This window comes from Dipodomys merriami, unplaced genomic scaffold (genome assembly GCF_024711535.1).
Source record: "Dipodomys merriami isolate MVZ:Mamm:240054 unplaced genomic scaffold, mDipMer1.0.p SCAF_87, whole genome shotgun sequence".
In the NCBI taxonomy this organism is placed as follows: Eukaryota; Metazoa; Chordata; class Mammalia; order Rodentia; family Heteromyidae; genus Dipodomys; species Dipodomys merriami.
Window position 1 is genome coordinate 1887100 of NW_027206479.1, and position 14019 is coordinate 1901118.

A 14019-nucleotide genomic window follows, 5' to 3' on the forward strand; every position below is an offset into this window, starting at 1 on the left:
GTGAGGATGAGGGTTAAGGTTAGCGTGAGTGTTAGGGTGAGGGTGAAGGTTAGGGTTAGGGTGAGGGTTAGGGTTAGGTTTAGGGAGAAAGATAGGGTTTGGGTTAAATTTAGGGTTAGGGTTAGGGTTCGGGTGAGGGTTAGGGTTAGTATGAGGGTTAGGATGAGGATTAGGGTTATGATTAATGTTAGGGTGTGGGCTAGGGTGATGGTGATTTTTAGGGTTAGTGTTTGGGTGAGGTTTAGTGTTAGGGTTAGGGTTAGGGTGAGTGTTAGGATGAGAGTTAGTGTCAGGATTAGGGTTATGGTGAGGGTGAGGGTTAGAATTAGGTGTAGGGTGAGGGTGAGTTTTAGGATTAGGGTTAGTGTTAATTTAGGTTTAGGATTAGTGTTATTGTTAGGGTTAGGGTTAGACTTACAGTGAGGGTGAGGGTGAGGGTTAGGGTTAGGGTGAGGGTTAGGATTGGGGTTATGGGGAGGGTTATGATGAGGGTTAGGTTTAGGATTAGGTTTAGGGTGAGGGTTATGCTTACGGAAGTGTGAGGGTTAGGGTTAGGGTTAGGATTAGGGTTAGGGTTAGGGTGATTGTTAGGGTTAGGGTTAGGGTTATGGTTACGGTGAGGGTGAGGGTTAGGGTTAAGTTTAGGGTGAGGTTTTTAGTGTTAGGGTTAGGGTTGGAGTTAGGGTTAGGGTGAGGGTGATGTTTAGGGGTAGAGTTAGGTTTTCGGTGAGGGTCAACATGAGGGTTAGGGTTACGGTGAGGGTTAAGGTGGGGGTGATGGTAAGGGTAAAGATGAGGATTAGGGGTAGATTTAGGTTTATGGTGAGGGTCAACATGAGGGTTAGGGTTACGGTGAGGGTTAAGGTGAGGGTTATGTTAAGGGTGAGGGTTACGGTTAGGGTGAGGATGAGAGTTAGGGTTAGGGTGAGTGCTAGGGTGAGGGTGAGGACTAGGTTTAGTGTTAGGGTGAGGTTAGGGTTAGTGAGGGGTATGGTTAGGTTAAGGATAGGGTTAGGTTCAGGTTTAGTGTTAGGGTTAGGTTTAGGGTTAGGGTAGGGTTAAGGTTAGGGTTAGGGTTATTGTTAGGTTTAGGGTTAGGATGAGGTTTAGGTTTAGGGTCCGGGTTAGAGTTAGGCTTAGGATAAGGGTGATGTTTAGGGTTAGAGTTAGGGTTAGTGTTAGGGTTAGGGTTAGCATGAGGGTTCGGTTTAGGGTTAGGCTTAGGCTTTGGTTTAGTCTTAGGCCCAGCATGTGGGTGAGGGTTAGGGTTAGGGTTACGGTGAGGGTAATCGATACGGAAGGGTGAGGGTTTGGGTTAGGGTGAGGGTTAGGGTTAGAATTAGGATTAGGTTGAGGGTGAGGTTAGGATTAAGGTTAGGTTTAGGGTTATTGTTAGGGTTATGGTTAGGGTTACGGTGAGGGTGAAGGTTAGGGTTAAGTTTATGGTGAGGTTTTTAGTGTTAGTGTTAGTGTTAGGGTTAGGGTTAGGGTGAGGTTTCGGGGTAGAGTTAGGTTTAGGGTTATGGTTACGGTGAGGGTTAGGGTTAGGGTGAGGGTTAAGGTGGGGTGATGGTAAGGGTAAAGATGAGGGTTAGGCCTAGGGTGAGGGTTATGGTAAGGGTGAGGGTTAGGGTTAGGGTTAGGATTAGGGTGAGAGTCAGTGTTCAGGTTAAGTTTAGGGTTAGGGTGAGGTTTAGGGTGAGGATGAGGGTTAGGGTTAGGGTGAGGACTAGGGTGAGAGGGAGGATTAGGATTAGTGTTAGGGTGAGGTTAGGGTTAGGGTGAGGGTTATGGTTATGGTTAGGGTTAGGGTTAGGGTTAGGTTTAGTGATAGGGTTAGGGGTAGGATTAGGGTAGGGTTAAGTTTATGGTTAGGGTTATTGTTAGGGTTAGGGTTAGGATGAGGTTTAGGTTTAGAGTTAGGTTCAGTGTTAGGGTTAGGGTAATGGTGAGGTTTAGGGTTAGAGTTAGGTTTAGTGTTAGGGTTAGGGTTAGGGTGAGGTTTAGGGTCAGGGTTAGGCTTCGGCTTTGGTTTAGGCTTAGGCCCAGCATGTGTGTGAGGGTTAGGGTGAGGTTTAGGGTGAGGGTTAATGTTAGGGTTCGGGTGAGGTTTAGGATGATTTTTAGGGTTAGGATTAGAGTTACGGTGAGGGCAAGGGATAGGGTTAGGATGATTATTCGGGTTAGGGATAAGTTTAGATTTAGGATTAGGGTTAGTGTGAGGGTTAGTGTGAGGGTTAGGGTTAGCATTAGGGTTAGGCTTAGCGTTAAGGTGAGGGTTAAGGTTAGGGTTTGGTTAGGGTGAGGGTGAGGCTGAGGAGTAGGGTTAGGTTGAGGTTTAGGTTTAGGGTTAGGTTTAGGCTTAGTTTTAGTGTTATGTTTAGTGTTAAGGTCAAGTTTAGGGTTAGGATTAGTGTTATTGTTAGGGTTAGGGTTACAGTTAAGGTGAGGTTGAGGGTGAGGGTGAGGTTTAGGTTTAGGGTGAAGTTTAGGTTTAGAGTAATGGTTAGGGTTAGGGTGAGGTTTAGGGTTAGAGTTAGATTGAGGGGGGAGGGTTAGGGTGAAATTGAGGGCTAGGTTTAGTGTTAGGGTTAGGGTGAGTGTGAGGTATAATTTGAGGTTTAAAGATAGAGGTAGGTTTAGGATTAGTGTTAGGGGGATGGTGAGTGTGAGGGTTAGGGTGAGGGTTAGGCTTAGGCTCAGGTTTAGGCTGAGGGTGAGGGTGGGGGTAAGTATTAAAGTTAGGGTGATGATTAGGGTTAGGGTTAGTGCTGTTCTTAGGTTTAGGGTTAGAGTTACAGTGAGGTTGAGGTTGGGGGTGAGGGTTAGCGTTAGGGTTAGGGTGGGGTTTAGGGTTAGGCTTAGTGTTATGGTTAGGGTGAGGTTTAAGTTTAGATATAGGGTTAGGGGGAGGGTTATGGTTATGGTTAGGGTTAGGGTTAGTGTTAGGGTTAGGGTGAGGGTAAGCGTTAGGTTTAGGTTTAGGGTTAGGCTTAGGGTTAGGCTGAGGGTGATGGTGAGGGTGAGGGTTAGGGTTAGGGTGAGGGTTAGGGTAAGGGTTATGGGGAGGGTTATGATGAGGGTTAGGGTTAGGATTAGGGTTAGGTTGAGGGTTAGGATTACGGAAGGGGGAGGGTTAGGTTTAGGGTGAGGGTTAGGGTTAGGATTAGGGTTAGGGTGAGGGTGAGGTTTAGGACTAGGGTGAGGGTTAGTGTTATTTTTAAGGTTAGTGTTAGGGTGATGGTTACGGTGAGGGTGAGGGTTAGGGTTAAGCTTAGGGTGAGGTTTATAGTGTTAGGGTTTGGGTTAGAGTTAGGGTTAGGGCGAGGGTGAGGATTAGGGGTAGAGTTAGGGTTAGGGTGAGTTTTAGGATGAGGTTTAGGTTTAGGGTGAGGGTTAAGGTGGGGGTGACTGTAAGGGTCAAGATGAGGGTTAGGCCTAGGTTGAGCGTTATGGTAAGGGAGAGGGTTAGGGTTAGGGTGAGGGTTAGGGTTAGGGTTAGGGTGAGAGTTATTGTTCAGGTTAATTTTAGGGTTAGGATGAGGTTTAGGGTGAGGGTGAGAGTTAGGGTTAGGGTTAGGGCCAGTGTGAGTGTGAGGATTGGGGTTAGTGTTAGGGTGAAGTTAGGGCTAGGGTGAGGATTATGGTTATGTTTATGGTTAGCGTTAGGGTTCGGTTTAGTGTTAGGGTTAGGGGTAGGGTTAGGGTAGGGTTAAGGTTAGGGTTAGCGTTATTGTTAGGGTTAGGGTTAGGATGACGTTTAGGTTTAGGGTTAGGTTTAGAGTTAGGGTTAGGGTAAGGGTGAGGTTTAGGGTTAGAGTTAGGGTTAGTGTTAGGGTTAGGGTTAGGGTGAGGGTTAGGGTTAGGGTTAGGCTTAGGCTTTGGTTTAGGCTTAGGCCCAGTATGTGTGTGAGGGTAAGGTTTAGGTTTAGGGTGAGGGTTAGGGTTAGGTCCAGGGTTAGTGTTGTTGGTAGGTTTAGTTTTAGATTTGCGGTGAGGTTGAGGCTGAGGTTTAGGGTTAAGGTTAGGGTGAGGTTTTTAGTGTTAGGGTTAGTGTTAGAGGTAAGGTTAGGGTGAGGGTGAGGTTTAGGGGTAGAGTTAGGGTTAGGGTGAGCTTTAGTGTGAGGGTTAGGGTTAGGGTGAATGTTAGGGTTAGGGGTAGGGTGAGAGTGAAGGATAGATTGAGGATTAGTGTTCGGTTAGTGTGAGGTTTAGGGTGAGGATGAGGGTCAGGGTTAGGGTGAGGGTTAGGTTTAGGATTAGGGTGAGGTTTAGGGTTAGTGTGATGGTTAGTGTTAGTGTGAGTGTTTGTGTTAGGATTAGGGTTAGTGTTAGGGTGAGTGTAAGTGTTAGGGTGAGGGTTTGTGTGAGGATGAGGGTTATGATAAGGGTGAGGGTTAGGATTAGTGTTAGGGTTACTGTTAGGGTTAGGGTTAGAATTTGGGTTGCATTGAGGTTGAGGGTGAGGGGTAGGGTTAGTGTTACTGTGAGGTTTAGGGCTTGGGTTAGGGTAGAGTTAGGTTTAGGGTGAGGGTGAAGTTTAGGGTTAGACTTAGGGTTACGGTGAGGGTTAGGATGAGGGTTAGGTTTAGGGTTAGTTTTAAGGTTTGGTTAGTGTTAGGCTTGGGCTTAGGACGAGCATGTGGGTGAGGGTTAGGGTTAGGGTTAGGGTGAAGGTTAGGTTTAGGGTTATGGTGAGTGTTTGGATGATGTTTATCGTTAGGATTATGTTTAGGGTGATGGCTAGTGTGAGGCTTTGGGTGACGGTTAGTGTTAGGTATAGTATTAGGTTTAGGATTAGGGTTAGGGTGAGTGTGAGTGTGAGGGTTAGGTTTAGGGTTTGGCTTAGGTTTAGGGTTACCGTTATGGTTATGGTTAGGGTTAGGGTGAGGGTAAGGCTGAGGATTAGGTTTAGGTTTAGGGTTACGGTTAGGGTTAGTGATATTGTTAGGGTTAGGGTTAGAGTTACGGTGAGGGGGAGGGGGAGGGTTAGGATTAGGATTAGATTGGGGTTTAGGGTTAGTGTTAGGGTTAGTGTTAGGGTGAGGGTGAGGTTTAGGGTTAGATATAGGGTTAGGAGGAGGGTTAGCGTGAGGGTTATGGTGAAGGTCAGTGTTAGGGTTTGGGTTAGGGGGAGGGGGAGGCTGAGGATTAGTGTTAGGTTTAGGGTTTGGTTTAGGGTTACAGTTTGTGTTAGGTTTAGGTTTAGGGTTATCGTTACGGTGAGGGTTAGGGTTTGGGTTAGGGTTAAGTTAGGGTCAGGCTGAGGGTGAAGGTGGGGGTGAGGATTAGGTTTATGGTTATGGTTAGGGTTAGGGTTATTGTTAGTGTTATGTTTAGGGTTAAGTTTGCAGTGATGGTGAGGCTGAGGGTGAGGGTTTGGTTAGGGTTAGGGTGAGGGTTAGGGTTACTGTTATTTTTAGGGTTACGGTTAGAATTACAGTGTGGTTAAGTTTGAGGGTGAGGGTTAGGGTTAGGGTTAGAATGAGGTTTAGGATTAGGTTTAGGGTTAGGGTGAGGGTGAGGGTGAGGTTTAGGGTTAGATTTAGGGTTTGGGGTAGGGTTACGGTGAGGTTTAGCGTTAGGGTTAGAGTTAGGGTGAGAGTGAGGTTTAGGTTGAGGTTTAGCGATAGGGCTACATTTAGGTTTAGGCTTTGGGTGAGCGTGAGTGTGTGGGTTAGGTGGAGAGTTAGGCTTAGTCTTAGGGTTAGGCTGAGGGTCAGGATGGGGTTGAGGATTAGGGATAGGGTGATGTTTAGGGTTAGGGTTAGTGTTATTGTTAGGGTAAGGGTTAGAGTTACAGTGAGGGTGAGGGTGCTGGTGAGAGTTAGGGTTAGGGTGGGGTTTAGGGTTAGGGTTAGAGTTAAGGTGAGGGTGAGGGTTAGGGTTAGTACTAGCGTTAGGGTTAGAGTAAGTTGTAGGCTTAGGTTTTGAGTTAGGGTTCGAGTTACTGTGAGGGTGAGGGTGTGGTTGAGTGTGAGGGTTAGGGTTAGGTTTAGATTTATGGTTAGGGTTAGGGTGAGGGCTAGGGAGAGGTTTAGGGTTAGAGTTAGGGTGAGGTTTCGGGGTAGGGTTAGATTTAGGGTTAGGGTGAGTGTGAGGTTTAGGGTTAGATTTAGTGTTAGGGTGAGGATGAGGGTGAGGTTTAGGTTTAGGGTTAGTGTGAGGCTGTGGTTTAGGATTAGGATTAGGGTGAGGTTTAGGGTGAGGGTGAGGTTTAGGGTTAGGGTTAGGCTTAGGTTTAGGGTTAAGGTGAGTGGAGGGTTATGTTTAAGGTTAGGATTAGGGTTAGTGTTAGGCTGAGGGTTAGGATTAGTGTTAGGGTTATTGTGAGGGTTAGGGTGAGGGTTAGGGTTAGGGTTAGGGTGAGAGTTAGGGTTCAGTTAATTTTACATTTAGGGTGAGGATTAGGGTTAGGATTAGGTTTAGGGTGGGGGCTAGGGGGATGGTGAGGGTTATGGTTAGTTTTAGGGTAAGGTTTACGGTTAGGATTAGGGTTCCGGTGAGGGTTAGGATGAGGGTTAGAGTTAAGGTGAGGGTGAGGGTTAGGCTTAGGTTGAGGTTTAGGGTAAGGCTTAGGCTTAGGGTCAGGCTGAGCATGAGGTTGAGAGTGAGGGTTAGTGTTAGGGTGCTGTGTAGGTTTTAGGTTAGGGTGATTGTAAGGATGAGATTTAGGGTTAGGGTGAGGTTTAGGGTAATTATGATGGTAAGAGTAATGGTGAGGTTTAGGCTGAGGTTGAGGTTTAAGAGAAGGGTGAGGGTTAGGGTAAAGTTTAGGGCTAGGTTAAGGTTTAGGGTTAGGGTTAGGGTGAGGGTTAGATTGAGGATTCGGTTTAGGGTTAGTTTGAGGTTTAGGGTGAGGATGAGGGTTAGGGTTAGGGTGAGGGTGAGCATTAGAATTAAGTTTAGAGTGAGGGCTAGGGTGAGGTTGAGGTTTAGGGTTAGGGTTAGGCTGAGGGTTAGGGTGATTGTTAGGGTGAGTTTTAGGGTTAGTGGTAGGGTTAGGTTTAGGGTTAGGGTTAGGGATAGGGTCAGGATTACGGTGAGGCTTAGTGTTAGGGATAGGGTTAGGCTTAGGGTTAGGCTGAAGGTGAGGGTGGGGGTGAGGATTAGGGTTAGGGTTAGTTTTAGGGTTATCGTTAGTGCTATGGTTAGGGTTAAGTTTGCCGTGAGGTTGAGGCTGAGGGTGAGAGTTATGGTTAGGGTTAGGGTTAGGTTTTAATGTTATTGTTAGGGTTAGGGTTAGAGTTATGTTTAGGTTGAGGGTGATGGTGAGGGTTAGGGTTAAGTTGAGGTTTAGGGTTAGGGTTAGGTTTAGGGTGAGGGTAAGGGTAAGGGTTAGGGTATGGATGTGGTTTAGGTTTGAGTTAGGGTTAGGGGGAGTGTTAGGGTGAGGTTTAAGTTTTGGGGCAGTGTTAAGGTTAGGGTGAGGGTGAGGGTGAGGGTTAGGTTGAGGTTTAGGGTTAGGGTTAGGTTTAGTGTTAGGGTTAGGGTGAGGGTTAGGGTGAGGGTTAGGCTTAGACTTTGGGTTAGGCTGAGGGTGAGGGTTGGGGTGAGGATAGGGGTTAGGTTGATGGTTAGGGTTAGTGTTAGTGTTATTTTTAGGGTTAGGGTTAGGGTTAGGGTGAAGGTGAGGGTGCAGGTGAGGTTTCGGGTTAGGGTTAATGTGGGATTTAATGTTAGTGTTAGGGTGAGGGTGAGGGTTAGATTGAGGATTACTGTTAGGGTTAGTTTGAGTTTTACCGTGAGGATTAGTGTTGGGGTTAGGGTTAGTGCTAGGGTTAGGTTGAGGTTTAGGGTTAGTGTTAGTGTGAGGCTTAAGATTCGGGTTACGGTTAGTGTTAAGGTGAGGGTAAGTGTTAGGGTGAGGGTTAGGTTTAGGGTGAGGGTAATGGTTAGGGTGAGGGTTAGGTTTAGGGTGAGGGTAATGGTTAGGGTGAGGGTTAGGTTTAGGGTTTTTGTTAGGATTATGGTTAGGGTTACGGTTACTGTGAGGGTGAGTGTTAGGGATAGGGTTAGGATTAGTATTAGGGTTAGTGTTAGGGTAAGGGTAAGTGTTAGGGTGAGGGTTAGGGTTAGGGTGAGGTTTATGATTAGGGTGAGGGTCAGGGTTAGGGTTAGGGTTACATTGAGCGTTAAGGTTAGGGTTAGGTTGAGGGTTAGTGTTAGGGTTAGGGTTAGGGTGAGTTTAGGGTTAGGGTTATTGTGAGGGTTAGTGTTAGGGTTAAGATTAGGGGTAGGGTGAGGGTAAGTGTTAGGGTGAGGTTTAGGGTTAAGGTGAGGATTATGGTTAGGGTGAGAGTTAGGGTTATTGTTAGGGGTAGGTTTAGGGTTAGAGTTAGGGTTAGGGTGAGGGTGATATTAAGGGTTAGAGTTAGGGTGAGTGTTAGGATTAGGGTGAGGTTTAGGGCTAGGGTTAGGCTTAGGCTTAGGCCGAGCTTGAGGGTGAGGTTTAGGGTGCGGGTTAGGGTTAGGGTTAGGCTTATGGTTAGTGTCAGGTTTGGATGTGGTTTAGGGTTAGGGTTAGGGTTAGGGTGCGGGCTAGGGTGAGGGTTAGGGTGAGGGTTAAGGTTAGGGATAGGGTAGGTTTAGGATTAGGGTTAGGGTGAGGGTGATTGTGAGGCATAAGTTTAGGGTTAGGATTAGGCTTAGAGTTAGGGTGAGGGTTAGGGTTAGAGTTTGGGTTAGGTTGCAGGTGAGACTGAGGATTAGGTTTAGGTTTAGGGTTAGATTTAGGGTTAGGTTTATGGTTAGTGTTAGTGTTAGGTTTAGGGTTACAGTGAGGGTTAGGGTAAGGGTTAAGTTTAGGCTTAGGGTTAGGCTGAGGGTGTCTGTGGGGGAGAGAATTAGTGCTAGGGTTAGGGTTAGGCTTAGGGTTAGGTTTATTGTTAGTGCTATGGTTAGGTTTAAGTTTGCAGTGAGGATGAGGCTGAGGGAAAGGGTGAGGGTTAGGGTTAGAGTTAGGGTTAGTGTTATTGTTAGGGTTAGGGCTAGAATTACGTTGAGGTTGAGGGTGAGGGTGAATGTTAGGGTTAGGGTGAGTTTTAGGGTTACGGTTAGGGTTAGGGCAAGGGTGAGTTTTAGGGTGAGGGTGAGTTTTGATGTTAGGGTTAGGGTGATAGTTAGGGTAGGGTTAGGGTGAGAGAAGGATTCAAGTTAAGTTTAAGGTTAGAGTGTGGGTTAGGGTAAGGGTTACGGTGAGGTTGAGGGTTAGGGTCAGTTTGAGATTTAGGGTTAAGATTAGATTTAGTGTTAGGGTGAGGGTTAGGGTAAGGTTTACGGTGAGGGTGAGGGTTAGGGTTAGGGTTAGAGTTAGGATTTATGTTAGGGTGAGGGCTAGTGTGAGGCTGAGGGTTAGGGTAAAGATTTGGCTTAGGCTTAGGTTTAAGCTGAGCGTGAGGTTGAGGGTGATGGTTAGGGTTAGGGTTAGTGTGAGGTTTAGTGTTAGGGTTAGGGTTAGAGTTAGCATTAGGGTGAGGTTTAGGGGTAGAGTTAGTGTTAGGGTGAGGTTAGGCTTAGGGTGAGGGTTGGGTTGTGGGTGACTGTAAGGGTAAGGTGAGGGTTAGGCTGAGGGTGAGGGTCACGGTAATGGTGAGAGTTAGGGTTAGGGTTAGGGTTAGGGTGAGGGTGAGGTTTAGATTGATGATTAGTGTTAGCTTTAGTGTGAGGTTTACCGTGAGGATGAGATTTAGTGTGAGGCTTAGTGTTCGGGTTAAGGTTAGTGTTAAGGTGAGAGTAAGTGTTAGTGTGAGGGTTAGGTTTAGGGTGAGGGTAATGATTAGGGTGAGGTTTAGGGTTAGGGTTAGGGTTTTTGTTAGGTTTAGGGTTAGGGTTGTTGTTAGTGTTAGGGTTAGGGTTCCGGTTAAGGTGAGGGTGAGGTTTAGGGTTAGGCTTAGGATTAGGGTTAGTGTTAGGGTGAGGGTAAGTGTTAGGGTGAGTGATAGGGTTAGAGTGAGGATTATGGTAAGGGTGAGGGTCAAGGTTAAGTTTAGGGTTACTTTGAGCGTGAGGGTTAGGTTTATGTTGAGGTTTAGGGTTAGGGTTAAGGTTAGGGTGAGTTTAGGGTTAGGGTTTTTGTGAGGGTTAGTGTTAGGGTTAAGATTAGGGGTAGGGTGAGGGTAAGTGTTAGGGTGAGGTTTAGGGTTAGGGTGAGGATTATGGTTAGGGTGAGGGTTAGGGTTATTGTTAGGAGGTTAGGTTTAGATTTAGGGTTAGGGTGAGGGTGAGATTTAGGGTTAGAGTGAGGTTTAGTTTTAGGGTTATTGTTAGGGTGAGGGTTAGAGTTAGGTTTAGGCTTAGGCTTAGGCTTAGGCCGAGCATGAGGGTGAGGGTTAGGGTTCGGGTTAGGGTTCGGGTTAGGGTTATGGTTAGTGTCAGGTTTAGGATGAGGTTTAGGGTTAAGGTTAGGGTTAGGGTGAGGGCTAGGCTGAGGGTTAGGGTTAAGGATTGGGTTAGGTTTAGGGTTACAGTTAGGGTGAGGGTGAGTGTGAGGCTTAGGGTTAGGGTTAGGTTTAGGCTTAGAGTTAGGGTGAGGGTTTTGGTTAGGGTTTGGGTTAGGGTTAGGGTTAGGCTTACGGTGAGGGTCAGGGTTAGGTTAGGGTTAGTCTTAGGATTAGGCATATTGTTAGTGTTATGGTTAGGTTTAAGTTTGCAGTGAGGGTGAGGCTGAGGGTGAGGGTGAGGTTTAGGGTTAGGGTTAGGGTTAGTGTTATTGTTAGGGTTAGGGCTAGAGTTACGGTGAGGTTGAGGGTGAGGTTGAAGGTTAGGGTTAGGGTGAGTTTTAGGGTTAGGGTTAGTGTTAGGGTGAGGGTGAGGTTTAGGGTTAGAGTTAGGCTTAGGGTTAGGGTTAGGGTTAGGGTGAGGTTTCAGGTTAGGGTTAGGTTTGGGGTTATGGTAAAGGTGAGGTTTATGGTTAGAATTAGGGTTAGGGTGAGGCTGAGGGTGAGGGTTAGGGTTAGGGTTAGTGTTAGCTTTGGGGTTAGGGTTAGGGTGAGATTTAGGGTGAGGGTGAGGGTTAGAGTTAAGGTTAGGTTTAGGATTAGTGTCAGGGTTAGGGTGAGTGTGAGGTCTAGGGTTAGTGTTAGGATTAGGGTTAGGCTTAGGTTTAGTCTGAGGGTGAGGTTCAGTGTGAGGGTTAAGGTTAGGGTGAGGGTGAGGGTTAGGATTATGGGGAGGGTTAGGATGACTGTTAGGGTTAGTATTAGGGTTGGGATGAGGGGTAGGGTGAGGGTGAGGTTTAGGGATAGGGTTAGGGTTAAGGTAAGGGTGAGGGTGAGGTTTAGGGTTAGAGTTAGGGTTGAATTAAGCCTGAGGGTGAGGGTGAGGGTTAGGGTGAGGATTAGGATTAGGGTAAGGGTTAGGGTGAGTGTGAGTGTTAGGGTTAGGGTAGGATTAGGTTTATGGTTACACTGAGGTTGAGGGTGAGGGTGAGGGTAAGGGTTAGGATTAGGGTTAGGGTGTGCGTGACTGTGTGTGTTTGGGTTAGTTTTAGGGTTAGGCTTAGGGTTAGGGTGACGGTGAGGTTCAGGGTGAGGGTTAGGGTTAGGGTGAGGTTTAGGCTAAGGGTTATGGGTAGGGTTAGAATGAGGGTTAGGGTTCGGATTACGGTTAGAGTGAGGGCTAGGGTGAGTTTGAGGGTTAGGGTGAGGGTTAGGGTTAGGGTTAGGGTGAGAGTTAGGATTTGGGATAAGTTTATGTTTAGGGTGATGGTTAGGATAAGGGTTACGGTGAGGTTGAGGGTTAAGGTTAGGATTAGGGTTAGGGTGAGGGTGAGGGTTAGTGTTAGGGTGCGGGTTAAGATGAGGTTTAGGATTAGGGTTAGTGTGAGGGTAGGCTGAGGTTGAGGTTTAGAATTAGGGATTTTTGAGGTTTAGGGTTAGGGTTATGGTTAGGGGTAGGGTGAGGGTGAGGTTTAGGGTTAGAGTTAGGGTAAATGTGAGGCTGAGGTTGAGGGTTAGGTTTAGGGTTAGTGTTAGAGTAACGGTTAGGTTGAGGATTAAGGTGAGGGTGAGGGTTAGGCTTAGGGTTATAATTAGGATTAGGGTAATGGTTAGGGTGAGTGTGAGGGTTAGGGTTAGGCTTAGTCTTAGGGTTAGGCTGAGGGAGAGGGCGAGTGTGAGGGTTAGCTTTAGGTTGAGGGTTAGGGTTAGGGTTAGCTTGAGAGTTAGGGTTCAAGTTATGTTTAGGGTTAGGGTTAGGGTTACAGTGAGGGTTATGTTTAGGGTTAGGTTGAGGGTTAGGGTTAGGGTTAGGGTGAGGGTTAGTATTAGAGTTAGGGTGAGGGTTTGGATTAGGATTACGGTTACAATTAGGGTTAGGATGAGGGCTAGGGTGAGGGTGAGGATTAGGGTTAGTGTTAGGATAAGGTTTAAGGTTAAGTTGAGGTTTACAGTGAGGGTTAGTATTAGGGTTAAGGTTACGGTGAGGGTGAAGTTTAGGGTTAGGGTGAGGGTTAGGGTTAGGATTAGGGTTATGGTGAGGGTGAGTTTTAGCATTAGGGTTAGGGTTAGGGTTAGGTTTAGGGTTAGGATTAGTGTTATTGTTAGGGTTAGGGTTAGAGTTAAGGTGAGGTTGAGGGTGGGGGTGAGGGTGAGGGTTAGTTTCAGGGTTAGGGTGAGGTTTCAGTTTAGGGTTTGGATTAGGGTTAGGGTGAGTGTGAGGTTTAGGGTTAGGTTTCGGGTTAGTTGGAGCGTTAGGTAGAGGGTTAGGGTTAGTTTTAGGGTTAAAGTTAGGGTGAGGCTTAGGTTGAGTTTTAGGGTTAATTTTAGATTTACGGTTAAGATTAAGGTTAGGCTGAGGGTGAGTGTTAGTGTTAGGGTTCGGCTTAGGCTTAGGCTTAGGGTTAGGCTGAGGGTGAGGGTGGGTTGAGGATTAGAGTTAGGGTGATGGTTAGGGCTAGGGTTAGGGTGAGGGTTAGGATGACGTTTAGCGTTAGGATTAGGGTTAGGGTGAGGGCTAGGGTGAGGGTGTGGGTAGGGTAAGTGTTAGGCTTAGGCTTAAGCTTAGGGTTAGGCTGAGGGTGAGTGTGGGGGTGAGGATTAGAGTTAGGCTGATTGTTAGGGTTAGAGTTTGCGTGAGGGTTAGGATTTTGGTTAGGGTTAGGATTAGGGTTAGGTTGAGGGTTAGGGTGAGGGTGTGGGTAGGGTTAGTGTTAGGCTTAGGCTTAGGGTTAGGCTTAGCTTTTGGTTGAGGATAAGGGATGGGGTTAGGGATAGGGTGTGTTTTAATGTTAGGGTTAGGGTTAGAGTTAGGGTTAGGGTGATGGTGAGGTTTAGGGGTAGAGTTAGTCTTAGGGTGAGTGTTAGGGTTAGGGTGAGGGTTAGGTTGTGGTTGACGGTAAGGGTAAAGGAGAGCGTTAGGTGAGGTTGAGGTTGACGGTGATGGTAAGGGTGAGGGTGAGGGTTAGGGTGAGGGTTAGAGTTAGGGTTAGGGTTAGAGTCAGGGTGAGGGTTAGATTGAGGATAAGTGTTCGGGTTAGTGTGAGGTTTAGGGTGAGGATGAGGGTTAGGGTTAGGTTGAGGGCTAAGGTGAGGGTGAGGATTAGGGTTAGTGTTAGGGTGAGATTTAAGGTTAGGTGATGTTTAGGTTTAGTGTGAGTGTTAGTGTTAGGGTTAGGGTTAGTGTTAGGGTGAGGGTAAGTGCTAGGGTGAGCTTAGGTTTAGGGTGAGGATTATGGTTAGGGTGAGGGTTAGGGTTAGGTTTAGCGTTATTGTTAGTGTTAGGGTTAGGGTTTCGGTTATGGTGAGGGTGAGAGTTAGGGTTAGGGTTAGGGTTAAGATTAGGATTAGGGTTAGTGTTAGGGTGAAGGTAAGTGTTAGGATGAGGGTTAGGGAAAGGGTGAGGATTATGGTTAGGGTTAGGGTTACGTTGAGCGTAAGGGTTACTGTTTGGTTGAGGGTTAGGGTTAGGGTTAGGGTTAGGGTGAGGTTAGGGTTAGGTTTAGTGTGAGGTTTCGTGTTTGGGTTAGGGTTAGTGTTAATGTGATGGTAAGTGTTAGGTTCAGGATTTGGGTTAGGGTGA

General features: G+C 46.9%; 1 pseudogene; it reads right to left on the reverse strand.

Annotated features, from left to right (window-relative positions):
• Positions 1-14019, reverse strand: part of LOC138820369 (death domain-associated protein 6-like) — a 198906-nt pseudogene that overhangs the window by 151942 nt on the left and 32945 nt on the right.